Here is a 17663-nt window from a genome sequence, read left to right as displayed (position 1 = left end):
GGGTTATCAGATTCGCTGTAGCACTCTTCGAGTGCTGCAGGTTTATCTGTACGCATCTAAGGTTGTTACTGGGCATCTCGGGTTTATTCGATGCCCATATTCCTTAGCAACTGGCTGGCGTCGTCGACCTCTTCCGTGTCGTCTTCGTCAGCCGCTTTGTCGCCATGGAAGATTTTCAACCTGGCCTTGCGAATACCGATGCTGATTTTGTAGTCAGTCTTCTTGAGAGCCTCAATGGACTCATCGCAAATGTCACTAAAAATAATATTAAAATAATTACACATAATACTAATGTAACTATATGTACAGTGCGTTAAAAAATTAACGCTTTCCTTTTTCAAAGTGTAGATAGTAGTAATTATAGCCTGACATCGTTAATGGCAACTTCCAACTTAATTTTAAGCATATTTCACAGGAAGCGATCGTTGTATTGAAGTAGGAAATTAAATCTTTCATTAACGTAAAATGTTTTTTTTTGACATTTTTGTTTTCATTGAAGTCCAACAATTTCCTATTTGATTGCCCTCTGTAAAGGACAACGTCCGGTGTGTTTAACGTAGGTACCTGCTGACGACACCCTTATCCCACGGTACTCAAAAGTACAATGGATCAAATCAATGCCTTGATTAGCGCCCAGAAAATATCAAGCATTTCCAGTACCAATAGGCAGTGCGGAATGGACACACTAACCACCTTGGTAGGGTTCGAGGCCCAACTAAAACCTCTGCCGTACTTTGGGTCCGGCATCCGGTTGCAATGCAACTCCACATTGAGCGATCAAAACACTCTGATCGCTTTTGGGTATAAACCACAAACACCACGATACTCCCCGAGGGGCCAGTCCGAATGAGCAGGTTGGAGCGAACTCCAAGGACTCCTGCTCCCCGTGGTACCAGAATTAAGTCTCCGATCAGACCTCGTAGCCGAATCTACTACCAGTTGAACTTCCATACTGCTCTGGACTGGTGACCAGGGGTTAGACCCATCCCATTCACCCACAATCTCCCTTACCTAACCTAACCTAACCTAACGTTTCAGCTAATTGTCTTCGCCGCCTAAATAACTCACTCGCAAACCTTTCAAACGTCTCTAACAGTTCGGCATTCCAGCTAGTGATCATCACACCGCTCACATCTAACCGTCCATTTATATAACTAATCGTCATTCCCCTAAAGCTCCTCATACCTGAGTACATTGCGCATTCTGCAATGACATGTACCAAATCCTCCTTGTGTGCTCCACACACACATTCGGCTGTTTCTGATAGGTTCCTCCTATGCAAGAATGCATTAGAGGCCCATGTCCCGTAAGTAGGAAGCCCGAGCTCAGACAGAATCTGAAGTCTGGGCTTCCTTCCACAAACCTGACATCCCGGATGTTTTGGTAAGTCACTCGACCGTTACTGCTATTGTTCCAACGGTTTTGCCACTTATTTCTAACCATCTTATCTAGAAGCCTCTTGCTTCCTAGATATCCCTCCCTCTCTGATTCATTGTCAGAAATCCAATCATTCTGGAACAGCGACACACTGGTTGTGGTTTATACCCACCCTCCTTAACCTGAATGCAACAGCTCTCTGTATGACAATCAGATCAAGCGGGGGAGCTCCTAATAGCACCTGCATTGCATCCGTTGAGACAGTGCGACATACAGGCAAGCAAGCAAGCATAATAAAACGCTGTATTGAGAGAAGTTTTTGACGCCCCAAGACTGTCGTGGCTGTTTCCCACCATACAGCGGCTCCGTAAGTGGCACAGGACACAAACAAGCCATGATATATGGTGCGAACAGCAGGACGTCCGAGATCCCAATCACTCCTCAAAATGCGTTGTATTTCACCACGGTCGCCTGCATTCGCTCCTTTACGATTGCTAAATGTGGAGTGAAATTCATTCTTTCACTCATGGTCAGCCCCAGATATTTGACCTGCGTCACATACCTTATGCTGACCCCGTTTACCCGGACCATTCGTGGACGAACCGGCGACAGTTTGCCTTTCAGCAGCATTGCCACCGTTTTATCCATTGATATGTCGGAACCCACAACAACGCCTCAAATGTGGACAATTTCTAGAAATTGACTACTCGCGTATGCAGAACATTCACAGAGTAGCTCTAGCTTTCCAAGCAAGGAGTCCATCATGAGGTTCCATATATATCGACCACAAATAGATCCTTGTATACAGCCACGAGTCACACCGGTCTCAACGCTCCCACTCATTCCAACGATAGAGGCCTTTCTGTCCGAAAAATAACTCCTCCAAAGAGTAATTTCCGGACCGTTAAGTTCCTCCAATCGTTCAATCACCCGATCCCAGATCAGGTAGTCGAATGCTCCCTTAAAGCCAACAAATATATCAAGAACATATTTGTTGGCATTCTCCCTAACAGCATTCTGGACATACATCCAGGCGTCCTCTACGCTGCGTCCTCTTCTGTTTTGTCTATCTAACCAAATACAGCTCATTAGCTCCTGAAGCCGTTCCACCATTACTCTTTCCAGCACTTTTCCAAGTACTGGAAGGAGACTGATGCCCCGATAAGAACGAGAAGCGCTCCTGATCTTATCAGGGGACTTCAGGAGAGGGACAACCCCAGCTTTTTTCCACTCACGTGGAAAATATTCTTTCCAGACGCACTTATCATAGATAGCCTCCAGGTATTCTGAAATGAGCTTTCACAAGCTTTTGCAAATCTCTCCGTTCAAACCATCAAGACCTGGAAACCGTTTAGATCTAACCAGGCCGAAAGCGAGCCCCAACACCCCGTCATCTAATGGAGGGACAGGTACCTTTTGAGCTCGAGGTGCCTGTGCTTCCGACCTGGGAAAAAACCCACCAGAATAACCTTTGCACACTCACTCCATGTTGACAACAAGGTGTCACCAACAAGAAGAGAGGTTATATCATTACTTCTACGACCCTTGCAGATCTGCCCCCAGGTGTTTTCCTTGTTTTGTCCCACAAAGCTTCTCGAGTCTTCTTCTTTGATTCTTAGAAGCATTGTTTTCTCACTCATCTCAGTACTAAGATCATGCCGAATCTGAGGCAACCTATCAGAATTGGACCATCTAGCACGTTAAAACTTGCGCCTCAAACGCCTGACAGTCCTCCTTTTCAGAGTTAGCTCGTGCGTCCACCATTTGAGTTTCTTGCCGCGGTAACTTTCGCTTTTCCGCAGCAATCTTCCATTAACACCCCGAACTAAGGCATTTAGCTGAGCGATTTGATCGTCAACCCCCAATTTCTTAAACTCCCTAAGCGGTATACCGCTTCCCTAACACAAAGTCCATATTGGCTCCAGTCGATACCAGAGGTACGCCATCGCTATTAGCCACCACCCATTCGCTGAGTGCCTCGCCTCGACTGTGGCTTTGGCATCCAGACGGATGCCGGGATACCTTACTAAACCACATCGAGGACGAGGCATTCGCTTCTAGTCCAAGGATGATTGGGCTACTACTCGCAAGTAGTAGTAACCTATCCATGTACCACAGGTAGGGCTCTAGGAGTTCGCTGAATTTGCAGTACAAACTAGCGACGACCAATTTATCGAACTCCCCTTCTATACAGACGCAAACACCCAGCTGTGAAGAGTCCAAAACTACACAATCATAGTTCGGATTATTCACATCTATTGCGGCGTTAACCCTAAGATCTGTAAAGATTCTAAAACTACCAGGGAGACCTCTAACCCTAAAGATTCTAAAACTACCAGGGAGACATCTAACCACACCATTAGTGGCGTAGGGCTGCTGGTGTAAGGCAACATCGCACGGCACCGCATAACGACATATGAGCCCTGACAATTGAGCATAAACGGCGCTCCCATCAATGTCTAGCAAGTGCCCGCTCCACAATGCTGCAATACACCGGGTAGACAGCGGACATCATAAGATGTCTAGCCGGCTTACCCTTAAAGTAGCAGTTACGACAATGCAGAGCATTGTGGCAACCTGCAGCTTTGTGACCCTCTTGGTTGTATCTCCGGCAGACATCCGACCTGGCCCGTTAATCCGCAACCCGTTGGTCGAAGCCCATACACCGGAAACAACTGGCAACTGGGCTATCCGGACGCACTCGGAAGGAGAACCACTTAACGTAGACCCACCCTTCCTGCCTCCAAAAGAGTTGACATCATTTTGTCCTCTCCTTCCAGGACGACGTCCGTCCTACCATCACCCCTCACCGTCCAGGGGCGACTTACCATCCTGATGTCGGCTTTCTTAGCCTGAGGACAACGCTCCTTAATGTTGTGCTGGGAGAGTTCCTCCATGAACTCTCCATGCTTAAGCTCGGTGTGCACACCCTGCCCAACGACCCTCTGCCCCATCTTTTGGTTAACGGTCACACTCAGACCGACCTCCGCAAACTTGGTGTTGTTGACCACCTTCTCCCTCTCCTTGATAGAGGGGGTTCGGATGACCACACCCTTTATCGGCTTCAAAGCGTGCACATGCTCGCCAAGAGAAGGTCCCACTTAGTTGACTACCTTCTTTGCCACCTCCTTAGATGAGGCGACAGCCTTGCTGCTTACTACTACAGACCAGGTCTCAACTGGTCTTGGCATCTTGGGCGCTATTGCCTCCAGCACGGGCGCCGGAGGTGATGGCGCAGAAGGTGATGCTGCAGCTTTCGCATGCGCATGCGTGTGGGATGGCCCACAACCCCCCTTTAGGGCGTCAACTTGCCCACGAAGATGGGCGTTCTCTGTTATCATGGTCATGAGTATCTCCTGATACTGTGACGAAAGGTCCAACAATTTTTTCATAGTTGGAGCACCCAAGCCCGACTCGAAAACCACAGGGCTGACGTCCACGGTTACAGCTTTTAAAGCTGCTACGTGGGCGAGCGCACCCCTACCCTCAACCTTGTCGGTACTCACCTTGGTACCTACTGCAGCCTTCTGCACAACGCCTCCACTCGCTGGGTGTTTCTCCCCGCCGCTGATTTTCTTCGGGCCGACATCCTTGGCAGTGCTTTCCACACTGCTGTCCCTTTAGGAGGAGCTCTTGATGCTGCTTTTCTCCTCCTTCTTTGCTGATGACCATTTACGGGCCTTCCTTTTCGGCGGCGGCGGCTTCAGTGGCACTCCTTCGGAGTTCGAAGAAGCCTCCACTTCCACCGTCGTCACGTTCTCCTCCACGTTCTCTCGGGGTTTACATCCCTTCCTCTTTGTTGAAGGCATTTCTGCCCCAAAAAATGTCCCCGAATGGGAAAGCACTAAATATCACTGCTTATTGCCTTTCTTATGGAAAAACCCAAGCCGGATTAAGTTTAGGGAAAAACTCCGCGGGGTTTTTTATGCACTAGGAATTAACATTTGTGGTGCTTAACACTTCTTTGATTAAATATTTGTCCTTCTCTTAGCCAAACATCTCTCAAGGGTTTGAATAATACTAAAGTTGACTCAACTGTAAATATCACATTGCGGTTGATATTTTCCTTCGCTGCAACTTTTTCTCAGTGTGTGCTTTTGAAAGTAGAGGTTTGATTACAATACTATTGCGTTTGATGCCTGATTCTGAAGATATCCCTTATCCCTTATAATCCCTTTTTAAAAATTTTTTTAACTTCTCTTAGATTGCGCAATGGTTTTTTCAAAAAAATGTGAATAATAGCTATGTCCTCAGTTTTAAAAGATTCCTTGCTCTTCCTCTTTATGGCAATTCCAATTTTTCCATTATGGTTAGACCATCTCCTCTCAAATGTATTATTCGTATTTAAAGACTGCCTTTTCATAACGTTTCTTACACTGAGCACTAATTTTTCTTATTTCACGGCCCGACGTAACACATTAAGAAAACAGTCAGTGATCACAATTGAACAAGTAATTTGAAAAAAACTTGAAAATAGTGTTCCGCGATTTGATCGTGCAAAGGACAAACGTTTTTTTTTGAACGCACTGTATATAAAATTTTTGCAAAACGTTTCATTCTTAATGTAAACTAATAACCAAGAGTAAAATAATTGTATAATTACCTACAAAGAATTTCTTCTGAATTACATTTTAAGCAAGTATTGATATTAAAAGCTTTTTTTTGTTTAAATTTTATTTATTTATTTTTATTTATAATAATTCATATAACAAAAAGAGTTTTATTATATAAATACATAAACGCAGCACTGGCTACGAGGCCTTCAGCCGTCTTGTAATTATAACTAGGTGAAAACCATGTTTAGCACAAAAAATATTGATTTCACTTATTATTACAAATTCGACGTAGAAAAATACCACAAATAGATATAATAAACGTATGGTATATAGAAAATGCGCAGTATATTATTAGCAAATCTGCATTGAAGCGCCACAAAATAAAGTCAGCACTTTGAACTCCACTTGTGTGCGGATAGAGGACATGAACGATGAGGCGAACAGCAAACGGTGCAATTCAGTAATTCAGATGACAAAAACTTTTTCAATTACGAGCATGAACGTCAAACATGAGTATTGGGGCAGCATGAAGCTGTGGAGGAAAGTAGTTGTCGCCCGTATGTAGTTATTATGGAGCAGACTTGCAGCCCAATCCTTGGATCACGTATGCACGTGAGAGTATACATATGCGTATGTGTAGTCTGCAATGCAGGCCCCTCCCACAGTAAAACCCACACACATGTAAAAATGCTTCGTATTCTGCCAGTCTTTGCGAATGGTTGCAGCATAAAGCTTATATTCCAGCGCAAACCAAGCGTTGTGAATGTGGGAATGTAGCTGTGGAGGCGTTGTTCGCTAAAGCAGGCATTCATATGTACAATTACATATCGTTGACTAATGAAATCTGACATAATATTTTATTAAATTTCTTATCTTACGTGTTTCACATATTCCAAACGTTCCGCTTGGACCATTTTTTTTAATAATAATACAAAAAAATAGTTTAAAACATTTCATCTGCTTAATTATGAACAATTTAATTAACTCGCATTGGTAACTGAATTCCGAAATTAAAACATATTACATATTTAAACTTGCTAGTAAATAAAATGTACTTTTGGGACCATTTATTAATCGATTTCATATAAATTTCAGAAAAAAAATTAAAAATCAGATTCAAAAATAATATTGTTAATAAAATTCCTTTAATAACACAATTATTTTGAAAGATCCAGATGTTCCACCTAAGGATATTATTGTTAAAAACTTAAAAAAGATGGCTCTCAAATTAGTAGCCACAAAATACGCATATTTTAAAAATTCCATACGTACCGCTAAGGAAATTGCATTGGCTCAAACAAAAAGTATTTTCCGAAACTCTCGCCTAACACGCAGCACGCCCACAACAGCTCGCCGATTTAATTTACACATTATTTTCACGGCTCAAGTCAGGTCAACTCAATTCGCGAGTACAACAAAAATATTTACTGTTGCTACGTGTGGGTTGCATAAATATGGCATGTAGAGAGAACTAAGTTAGGTAGCCTCACAAACATCTTGCTTGTGACCTGTTCGAAGTAAGAGTTTAGTACTAAATACTACCTAGAAAGTGTCGTGTGCCTGCTGCATATCGTATTGAGCTCCAGCGCTGCATATCCTCATAATCTGTAGGTGGTTGGCTTAGGTCGACGTGTAGCGCAAAAGCGTACATGAATTCGCATGCAAAAATAAATACCTATATATCTGTGTTGCCCAAAAAAATCGACTCTCATGCGAGGTTGTTCATAAAATTTCGTGCTGCAAAGGCAAAGAATCACCATGCTGCAAGCAAGCGAATACATACACACAGCTTAATTTACGTATGTATGTGTTTCCATGCGAACTGATAAGCCGCCTATCTGCTTGACTGTTTACCAACCATCATCAGCACCTATAGGGTCAAGAGTGTAGGCTTAGGGCCAGCAGTGAGTGGTCGAACTCTGTGCTATACTCATGAGGACAGAAGAAGCGGCTTTGAGCCTTATGTAATTCACAGTAGAGTTTGACCGGATTGAGTGGTCAAACTCTAGCACATAACTGCCGCCTCGCATATATACAGGTGCATATACATGTATAAATTGGGGCTGATACCTGTGTCACAGGTTATGCAATTTCATTTTTTTTTGAATTCGTACACTCAAGCCATCCTCAACACTTTAACGTTGGGTCCTACTAACTGGCTTTTGGAGTGTCATCCAATTCGTTGCTGTGTTAACGAAGTAGAAATTATGCAGACGAACGATTGCCAGATTTCATACTCGGCTCTTTATTTTGGAATAATTGTACTTTTTTAAGTCTTTAAGAGTGATAACAAGGTGGTATCTTAGAAAGTGGAAAACGACACGTTGAACATAACTTGAGGTAGATAGATGCAGTTGCTGCATTTCATTATTATTGTACTATTATACTAGGTAGTGCGGCGACGATCGTACAATGCCAAACATGTCTCTTTTGGAGAAAATGATTAAATGAATTTTATTTAAGATTTTGATGCGTCTTGAAAACTATTTCCGCGATGGCGTTAACCAGGGGCGAACGCAGGGGGGGTTTGGGGGTGTTAAAATTTACCCCAAATCGAAACCGCCACATAAACAGCGGCTTGGATCGAAAGTGCACTGCACATTTAGCTTTCTTAACGAAAAACATTTTGTTCTATTTTTCCTAACCGCAACTAATGTTGTATTTTATTTTTCTTTTTTGCAGCTTTCGCATTAATCGCATCGAGTCGCCAGTACACAAATATGACGGTGACTGCGGTGAATCGCTGACCATTTACGATTCAGATCACGATGAGGCGCATATTATCAAAATCTTTTGCGATCATTCCCACGACCCATGGAAAAGGTGGTGCGTGCAATTCGATTCGAAAACGGGCTCCTATAGTGACTCATCGCTTTATTATTTGGCATAATATGACTTCTTCAATAACACACACTTCGGTACTGCAGTGCCGAATACGCTCTGCGATGAAGTTATGTATGCATGGAAACATCCAGGTGGCAAAATACCCTCATCAATGAACTGTTTAATCTTCACCGGCTGCTCCGACGTACGCTGCCAACATAAGTTCGTTACTGATCGTCGACTATATGTACGCGCAGTAATCGAAATTACATGTATGTACAATAACAATACCTGAACGCGTTGTCATGAAGTACGTGTTGACAAGCTAGTAATTTTGGAGGAGCGAGAGAAATTCCAGAACAATCTCGCCTGCTGCTGCGTCAACATACAGCGGATCAGATGAATTTTGGAAATGATCGCACAGGGCCAATATACGATCACGTTCAATTTCAAGAATTCCAATCCACTATTTCGCATAAGAGGCAATGGCGGCGATGCATTTGGGAACTGAAAGTAGGAAATCTGGAAAAGGAGCGCTTCGGTGATCATACCTGTGAGAGCGCTAAAATTGAGGTATATGTCGCCGGACGACTCGAACCTCTCTTCATAATGTGTCCGGAAAACATTTCGTTAAAATGCGTTCTAATGTTGCACGACGAGTCACCGGAAATTTGCCTGCGTTAAGAGCTTAGCGTGTTGCCATATGGCAAACTGATGTTCATCACATTAGGTATCAGTTTAATGTTGACGCTATTCGTTACGATATTATGTCGCAGGTGGCGGGGGCCCGGTCACGCCTATCACAAGTGTAGCAGTCTGTCGCCGACAGACTTCTCGAAAAACATTAAAACACTCGTATAATTAATTTCAATATGATATATTGCAACCTGTTATATTTCTTCATTTATAACTAGAGTCGTGAATTTTGTTTATTTTGTGTCCTGGTTAGATTAGCTTAGGTCAGGTACGCTTCCATCGCTGAAACTCACTTATACCAAGTAAATGAAAAATCGTAAAGCTCATTATTTTGCAAGGACATGATCAACAAAGATTGTAAGAAATAAGAGAAAATAAAAATATATGAGAGGAAATGAGAAGAATTTACTTTATCATTTAAAATTTCAAGTGTTGTTTATATTTTGAAAACGTTCTATAGCAATTATTTTTGCAGTATATTTATTTAGAAATAGGCTAATGACATGTTATTTATAAAAATGTTAATAATTAAAAATAAATAAGTTAGTGAGCTTTACAAAATGAACTCGAAATATAAGGGACTGACATGTGAAGAAAAAATTATATTTTTTATTTTTTTTAATTTAGTTTCATTTATATTATAAATGAAATTAAAGTTTTATTTTGTTTTATTATTTTTAATAGAAATACGAAGTTTAGTCGCACAGAAAAGCAAGTTTGTGTTTTACTCATTAAAGGTAATAAATTAAAAATTATAATTTTAATCAGATAAAATAATTGAGTTTACTTATGCTTAATAAAAACATAAAAAAAGAAAAGAAAAGATTAAAAAAAATCCCGAACGAACGAAAAATCCCGAAAAAAAATTTAAGAAAGTATAGTGGTAAGCTTTCCGAGGCCACAAGTGTATACATATATGTACTGTTGTACTTTTGATTTATGATTGAGTACTAAATCGCGACAATCATGGAGGGTTTATTTGCGGCGATAAAAATTTCATTTCGAGCGATATCGAAATTTATTCCCAGTAAATACTTACTCGTTTACAACTGATAATACCGACGGAAGCTTCAGAAAACTATGTCCGATAGGGTATGCTGCAATAAGAAAACCATATTTTCGTTTTTTTGATTTGCTTTTATGATTACAGAAAGTCCAAGAATAAAAGCGAGGTAGACTCGGAAAATATGTGAAAACATTCAGCCAGATCTATCTAAGCTTATAACATATAATGCATCTGCAGTCTGTTGCGCATATGGAAGGGTTAGTTTTATACATTAACAAAATAACCTCATTTAGAAGTTATACCACACAACGTGCGAACCTTTAGTTTTAAAATTATGTTTTTATTATTTCTATCACAAAATATTGAAGGCAGAGTGTTAAAAAAATGGCTTCAAAAAATAAATATTAATCTTGACTTTACTTAATCTTGACTACACTTAAATTTAATGTTTTTTTTAATTGAACGTTCTCTCTATTCTCAAAGGTATACGTTTGCAGAAGAAGCGTTGGACTGAGGAACATAAAACTAAAACAAAACACATTCAATTTGGGTATTGAAAGTGTGATACCAAATTCTGAATTGAGAATAAAACTGTAAAAACCCAATAGAATTATATGAAAATAAAACGCAAAAGAGTAGAAAAAAATATAGTGAGAGTCACTAAGTGGTATATAAAATGAATTACCGTTAATAAAAAAGCAAAAGCAGAAACAGAAACAATTAGACAAGCACACAAGGAACTTTAGAAAAAAAAAAACATAAATAAAATAAATTTCATAATAAAAGAGTTTTTTTGAAAAAAATTAAAAAGTAAAAATAAAAAAATGTATGAATTTAGTTAAGTATATATATACAAGTACATACACAGAGGGACAAAAGTCACCGTCATGTGGCCACTAGAATGTTTAAGAAGCGACCATGCCCACAAAATACTAAAAACACAGAAATTGAAATATACATCTGTAACTGCAATTAGTTTAATTTTTATTTGTGTACAAAATGTCTATTTTACTTTGCCTTACGTACAAAAACAAAGACTTACTAATATTATCGTACATATTTCTAATGGACAAAAGTCACCGTCATATCAGCCAAAATTTCATTTATAAGCGAAGCAAACATATTTTAATATGTTGTATGTTTACCGTTATTTTTAATAACTTCTTGCAAACGTTTTGGCATCGAATGAACCAATTTCTTCGTAACATCTGAGCTGATTTTTAACCATTCTTCCAGAAGTATTCGCTTTAGGGTAGTTTTTGATGTGATATGGTGTTCTCGAACGCGTCTATCCAAATGGTCCCACAAATGCTCGATTGGATTAAGATCTGGGGACTGTGGTGGAGTTTTCAGGGTGTGAGGAGTGTTGTACAAGACCCACAATCGAACAATTTCTGCTGTATGCTTGGGGTCGTTGTCATGCTGAAAGTAGTACTCGTTCTCAATTCCTAGCTTTTCAGCACTTCTCTTCAAATTTTCTTTGAGAATATTCAAATACAGTGTTTTGTCCATTATTTCGTCAATAAACACTAACTCTCCAACGCCAGTTGCTGACATGCAACCCCACACCATGACTCCAGCACCTCCGTGTTTTACTGTTGAGTGAATATTTTTTTCTGATAATGCATCGCCCTTTTGCCGCCATGTTAAAACACGCCCATCTGACTTATAAACACAAAATTTACTTTCATCAGAAAAGATAACTTTCTCCCAAAAGTCATTTGGCTTGTTTAAATGCTGTTTTGCGAATAAAAGTCGTTTTGTTTGGTTAATTTTACTAATGAGTGGTTTTCTTCGACAAACTCGGGCATTATATCCATTACTATTGAGCACTCTACGGACAGTGCGAGAGTGCACAACCGTACCTGGGTCTTCCTTCAGCATTGCAGCTATTTCTGACGAAGGGGTTTTTGGTTCTTTTTTTATTATCTGTACTATCTCCCGTTTTTCCCGGTCTGATAGCGCAGGTGGTCGCCCGCTTCTATGTTGATACTCGCAATCTGGATCATTTTTAAAACGATTTATTATACCGGTAATTGTAGTTCGAGGCCGTTGAACTAATTCACAGATTTCCCGTATGCTTTTATGTTGTATGTTGCATTTAAGATAATTTTACGCTCCTCAACAGTCGTTTCTTTCCTTTTTTGACTCATTTTGTATTAACACGCGGCGTTTGAAAATATTTGCACACAAATAACGGTACTGAATTGTGACATGTTAATTTCGAAGTTACCATATTACATGGAATTGATTGTAGAATAAGTTCAAGTGCCCAAACTGTTTTTATTTACTTTATATTTTAGTTAAAACATAACCACGAGTGCAATGACGGTGACTTTTGTCCATTAGAAATATGTACGATAATATTAGTTTGTTTTTGTACGTAAGGCAAACTAAAATAGACATTTTGTACACAAATAAAAATTAAACTAATTGCAGTTACAGATGTATATTTCAATTTCTGTGTTTGTAGTATTTTGTAGGCATGGTCGTTTCTTAAACATTCAAGTGGCCACATGACAGTGACTTTTGTCCATCTGTGTATATATATTGCATTATTTCAGAATTATTATGTAAAATTAGTAATAAAATGATTTTAAACAAATTAGAAATTATAAAACATGTTGCTTTAACTTAGTTGTTGTTAGCAAACGGAAATTAATTAGAGATTTTTTATAAATATGCTACTATATTCTCCTTGTTCAAATTTAAATTAAGTTTAATTGTGCCACCTAAAGCTAATTGAGAAAGATAACAAGAAATGTACATACTTATATACAAAGGATCAGGATAACAAGACGGTTGACTTTCGAAAACCTTAAAGTGTTTGTAATGGGGTTTCGTCCATAGCTGAGGTATGCTCAGCCGCTCCAGGGTCAGCCTTGGGACCACGAACCCTTAGCAAAGAAACGAGTTTACTCTCGTTAAGATGTATCCACACCCCCCTTATGTGGACAGCCAGACCAGCGTGATGTATACGGCGGTGATGGAAGCGAGGGAAATTGGCGTGCTAGGCGTTGACACTTGTTGAAGCTGGCATGGTGATGTATACGGCGGTGATGAAAACGAGGGAAATTAGCGTGCCAGGCGTTGACGCTTGTTGAAGCTGGCACGGTGATGTATACGGCGGTGATGAAAACGAGTGAAATTAGCGTGCCAGGCGTTGACGCTTGATGAAGTCGGCACGGTGATTTATACGGCGGTGATGATCTTCTGGCGCTGCCTATTGCTGCCGATTGCTGGGCGACCGTCCTCGCTGACGAGCTGGAGAAAAAGGACCCGTTCGGTGTGAAGTGCTTGCTTATATAGCAGCATAGCGCAGCTTTCGTCAGTGTAGTGAGGTAAGTTGTGTGTGCGTAGCTTTGGTCAATGCGGTGAGGTGAAGTTTACTATGTGCAGGATAGTTCTAGTATGGTGGAAAGCTATATGTTGATGTATGGTGAGGGTAAATGATGTACAGTGTTGAAGTAAATTATTGCAAGGTGGTAAAAGCCACGTTACATGTCGAAACTAGCTTCAAACTAACGTCATGTAGGAAACTACTAAGTGCGGGGTAACTGTAAACCATTATATTAAAACTGAATTTAAATTTTCACAAGAGTCGAAATGGGGCGACCAGACACCGAATATGTGGGCCTGATGACTTACTTTTTACAGAAATAGCGATCAATGGTCTCGTATCGAAATTCGGAGACAATATTTTTATGATGCCTTTTTATCAAAATTAAATCTGACCAATAGCTCCCCTATATACCCAATATACAGATTTTCGAACTTCTAATTGACTTTATACCGTTATATGATTTTAAATGAAGGTATGCAATCCATTTCAGAGCAATATTGCGTAACTTTTGTTCAATACTACAGGTCTTTCAACGCGACGTTGCTATTAACCAATGACATTGTAAGTACGACACGAATATAATAAATAGCCTGAAAAGTGATAAATCTAGAATGGTTAAACATTTGTTTTCAAAAAAAAATTAGGGACCAACGTTGATTCAATTAAAATAAAGGATGCTCCATTTTCTGCATAGACTTTGGATTTTTTATGTCCCCACAAGAGAAGGTCTAACGGTGTGATATCACACGATCTTAGTGGCCAATCGACAGCCCCAAATCGTTAAATTATCTGCTCACTAAAAAGTTCTCTTAATAAATCAATTGATTGACGCTTAGTAGGGTTATTATTTTGACCATAAGTTGACCGAAGCACAAAGCGTTTACAGTGAGTAAGTGTTTCTGTGATGAAATGCCAATCAATACTGAACAAAAGTAACATGACAGCTTGACACGACTCACACGTGATCTGTCAAAAAAGGCTATTGCAAAAAGTACCTCTATTTGGATCGCCAGTTATAACATACAAGTTGTACGATTAATTTTATAATAACTGATGTTAAAAAATTTACAATTCGTACAGCGAGGGCAGAGAAATTTATGAACCTCTCAAAAGATTTAATATTTCGAAAATATTTGTTTATAGCGCTATTGATCGTTTTTCCCAAAATTTCAATATTTTTAGAAAGAGTGGGCGTGGCTCCGCACTATTACAAGTTTAATGTACATATCTCCTAAACCACTTAAGCTAAGTATAACAACCAAATTTGCTGAGTACAAATCTTATTAGAACTTTTACCTACAGTGTGTGGATGATATCGGAGGATAAGCGCTCACTCTCAATATAACTGTACTATTAAAAACTACTAAACGCGCGATAAATCAATAGCAAAATACGCCAGAGACATTAATTTTTACCACCGGGATGGTATGAGAGAGTTTAATGAGAGCCGGTGTGAGAATTGTAAAAATGGCGTGGTAACGTCCACTTTTTGATGATATCCCATATCTCGAGATCCGACCAACCGATTTCGGGCATCCTTTTACATTTGCATGTCACATTGTGAAAATGGACGTATTCGGACAACAATCACGCCTCTTCCTATATGACACAATTTTAATTACTCTTGATTATTTCACTTTCCGGTATACAAATCAAGTATCAATTAGTATAACCAGATAAATTTTTACATGAATAATGTCTTTAGAGTGTGTCACTTTATGACAAATAATTATTTAAATCCAGTAAAAACTTTTCAAGCCCCTAGGTACCGAATATTTAGAAAGCTGTACCTATAGTTGACTTTTGATCGAAAATGTCGGTCAATGTGTGATGTAATATAACTTCCGGGAGACTTTGTATCGGCCAATATGTGAGTTATCCCAATGAAAATAATAGAGCGTGTTTTACTACGAGCAGTGTATATTTGTGCTTAAAATAGAAAACTTGGCCAAGCCCCTTTATAACTTATATCAGGATTATCGAACATCCGCAAGACTTTGCTCCATATGATTGGTTATTTAGTATGTGGTATTAAAAAGAATAGATAAAATCGGGTTGCTACTTCCCACAACTCCCATATATTATATATGTACCATATAATGATTTTCGTTTTTCTAACAAAGCTTATGCCGAGTATGTCGGTCAGTGAATGAGTTTTGTATATAATACGTATATATATATAAATTTCTTAGACTCCGATCCTCAGGTTGACGTTTCCCCTTAAATATTTCCCTGGGTTTGATTCTTGGAAGTTGCAAGAGTATAAAATATTCGATTGGACCAGAACATAGCCCTTCCTTACTTGATTTTATTTGAGTTTTTTTATTTAAGCTTTTATTTTAAAAGTATCTTTTTATTCAGTTTCAAATTTGAAATTTTAATGTCATAATTTTATTTTTATTTATTTATTAAATATTATTTATATTTTATTTTCTCTTCGCTTTCAGAATGCATATGGGCCGAAGATCTCTTCACGATAAATACGTGCTGTAATAGCCACGTCAATAATGATAGTGGGTGCGTAAAAGAGTTCACCGATTTCTTGCAACCGTTTACCACCGCATATTACCTTTGCCTGTCTGGAAAGTGCGTCTTTCATGAATGCCTCAATTCGCTTTAATTGTGCTGTATTAATGAGTGGACCAATTTCCACACCTTTATCGTATCTCGGACCAATTTTCAAAGCTTCAACTTGTGCTTGCAACTGTTTCAGAAAGTCCTCATACAGCAGAGTGTATGTAAAAATGGTTTGTTGAGACACAAGTTTGTCCGGAATTACGAAATTTCAAAAAAATTGCATCCTTCACTGCTTCGGCTATGTCGTGGTGATCACGTTGAAAATACCAGCTGGTATACAGGCCATTTGGAAGAGCATAGCGAGTGCCAAACAGGTAAGTGGTGTATTTTCGTCAGGTTTGACGACGACTGTGCAGCCTGTTCGATGTTATGGAAAATTAACATTGAAATTTTGAGAATTCACGCCGCGGCTTATACTTACCGGCCGCCAAAGCCGCTGCTTTGCGTAAGACTAAGGCCATTGGAAAGTTCCATGGTGTTATGAGTAGCACAAGCAGCTCCTGATTGCTCGCTGAACTGACAATGAGTTGGCCATCAATGCGTCGTGCTTCCTCGTCAAACCATTCCGCAAGCGACGGACCATAAGTTACCTCGAATAGTGACTCGGTTAATGGTTTTCCACATTCCGCCGTGATAATATTAGCCAGTTCAGTGCAGTGCTGTGAAATCAATATGTGCCAGTTTTGTGGAGAAATTAATTAGAAGTTTTACGAAATATATTATACACATAATATATAATTGTTCTGCCGACAAACCTTGAGCAACTGCGAGTTCTCACGTCCTGTAAAAAGCTCTTGTGTCGACATCTATCGCTTTTTGCGCTTCGGCTGCAGTCATTTCGGGCACACAGCCGATCACTTGCATATTTGCCGGACTTCGAACTTCGAATGCGGCCATTCGCCACCAATGTAAGCTTGCTTAAGCCAGAGGGAAGTTGTCGACGTACGAGATTTATGGTGTAGAGAGCAGCGGATCAGTTTACTATTGCACACTCGATACATTTTTGAAAAGAGAATACACATTTTTTGTTTTTAATACTATTAGTTTGATTTTTTGTCTTTTATTATACCCTGAACAGGGTATTTTAAATTTGTCACGAATATTCCCGCGGCAAGGCATGCCTGTCGTAAGAGGCGACTAAAAGCCACATGCACTGTGTATGACATTTATCTGGTCTTGTCTCGAATGTCAGCATGGTCATTAGTCAGAAAAGTGCTATAAAACTAGCTCGAAATGATATTATATTCTTCCAATTGGTTTGCAATTATATAACAAATACTAGAGT

The 17663-nt window shown here is 39.6% G+C and overlaps 1 long non-coding RNA gene and 2 pseudogenes across 1 annotated transcript; 2 read left to right on the top strand and 1 right to left on the bottom strand.

Annotated features, from left to right (window-relative positions):
- LOC120771568 overlaps positions 1-9414 on the top strand; it is a 14764-nt pseudogene extending 5350 nt beyond the window's left edge.
- Positions 9415-10341: 927 nt separating this feature from the next.
- On the top strand, positions 10342-11234 carry LOC120772677. Its single transcript, XR_005705081.1, has 3 exons — positions 10342-10544; positions 10603-10715; positions 10942-11234. It is a non-coding gene; the product is annotated as an uncharacterized LOC120772677 (long non-coding RNA).
- A 5010-nt stretch (positions 11235-16244) lies between these two features.
- Positions 16245-17379, bottom strand: LOC120770641 (annotated as a pseudogene).
- Between the last annotated feature and the right edge of the window lie 284 nt (positions 17380-17663).

This window comes from Bactrocera tryoni, chromosome 3, assembly GCF_016617805.1.
Source record: "Bactrocera tryoni isolate S06 chromosome 3, CSIRO_BtryS06_freeze2, whole genome shotgun sequence".
Classification (NCBI taxonomy): Eukaryota; Metazoa; Arthropoda; class Insecta; order Diptera; family Tephritidae; genus Bactrocera; species Bactrocera tryoni.
This window is presented reverse-complemented; position numbering and strand designations above follow the sequence as displayed.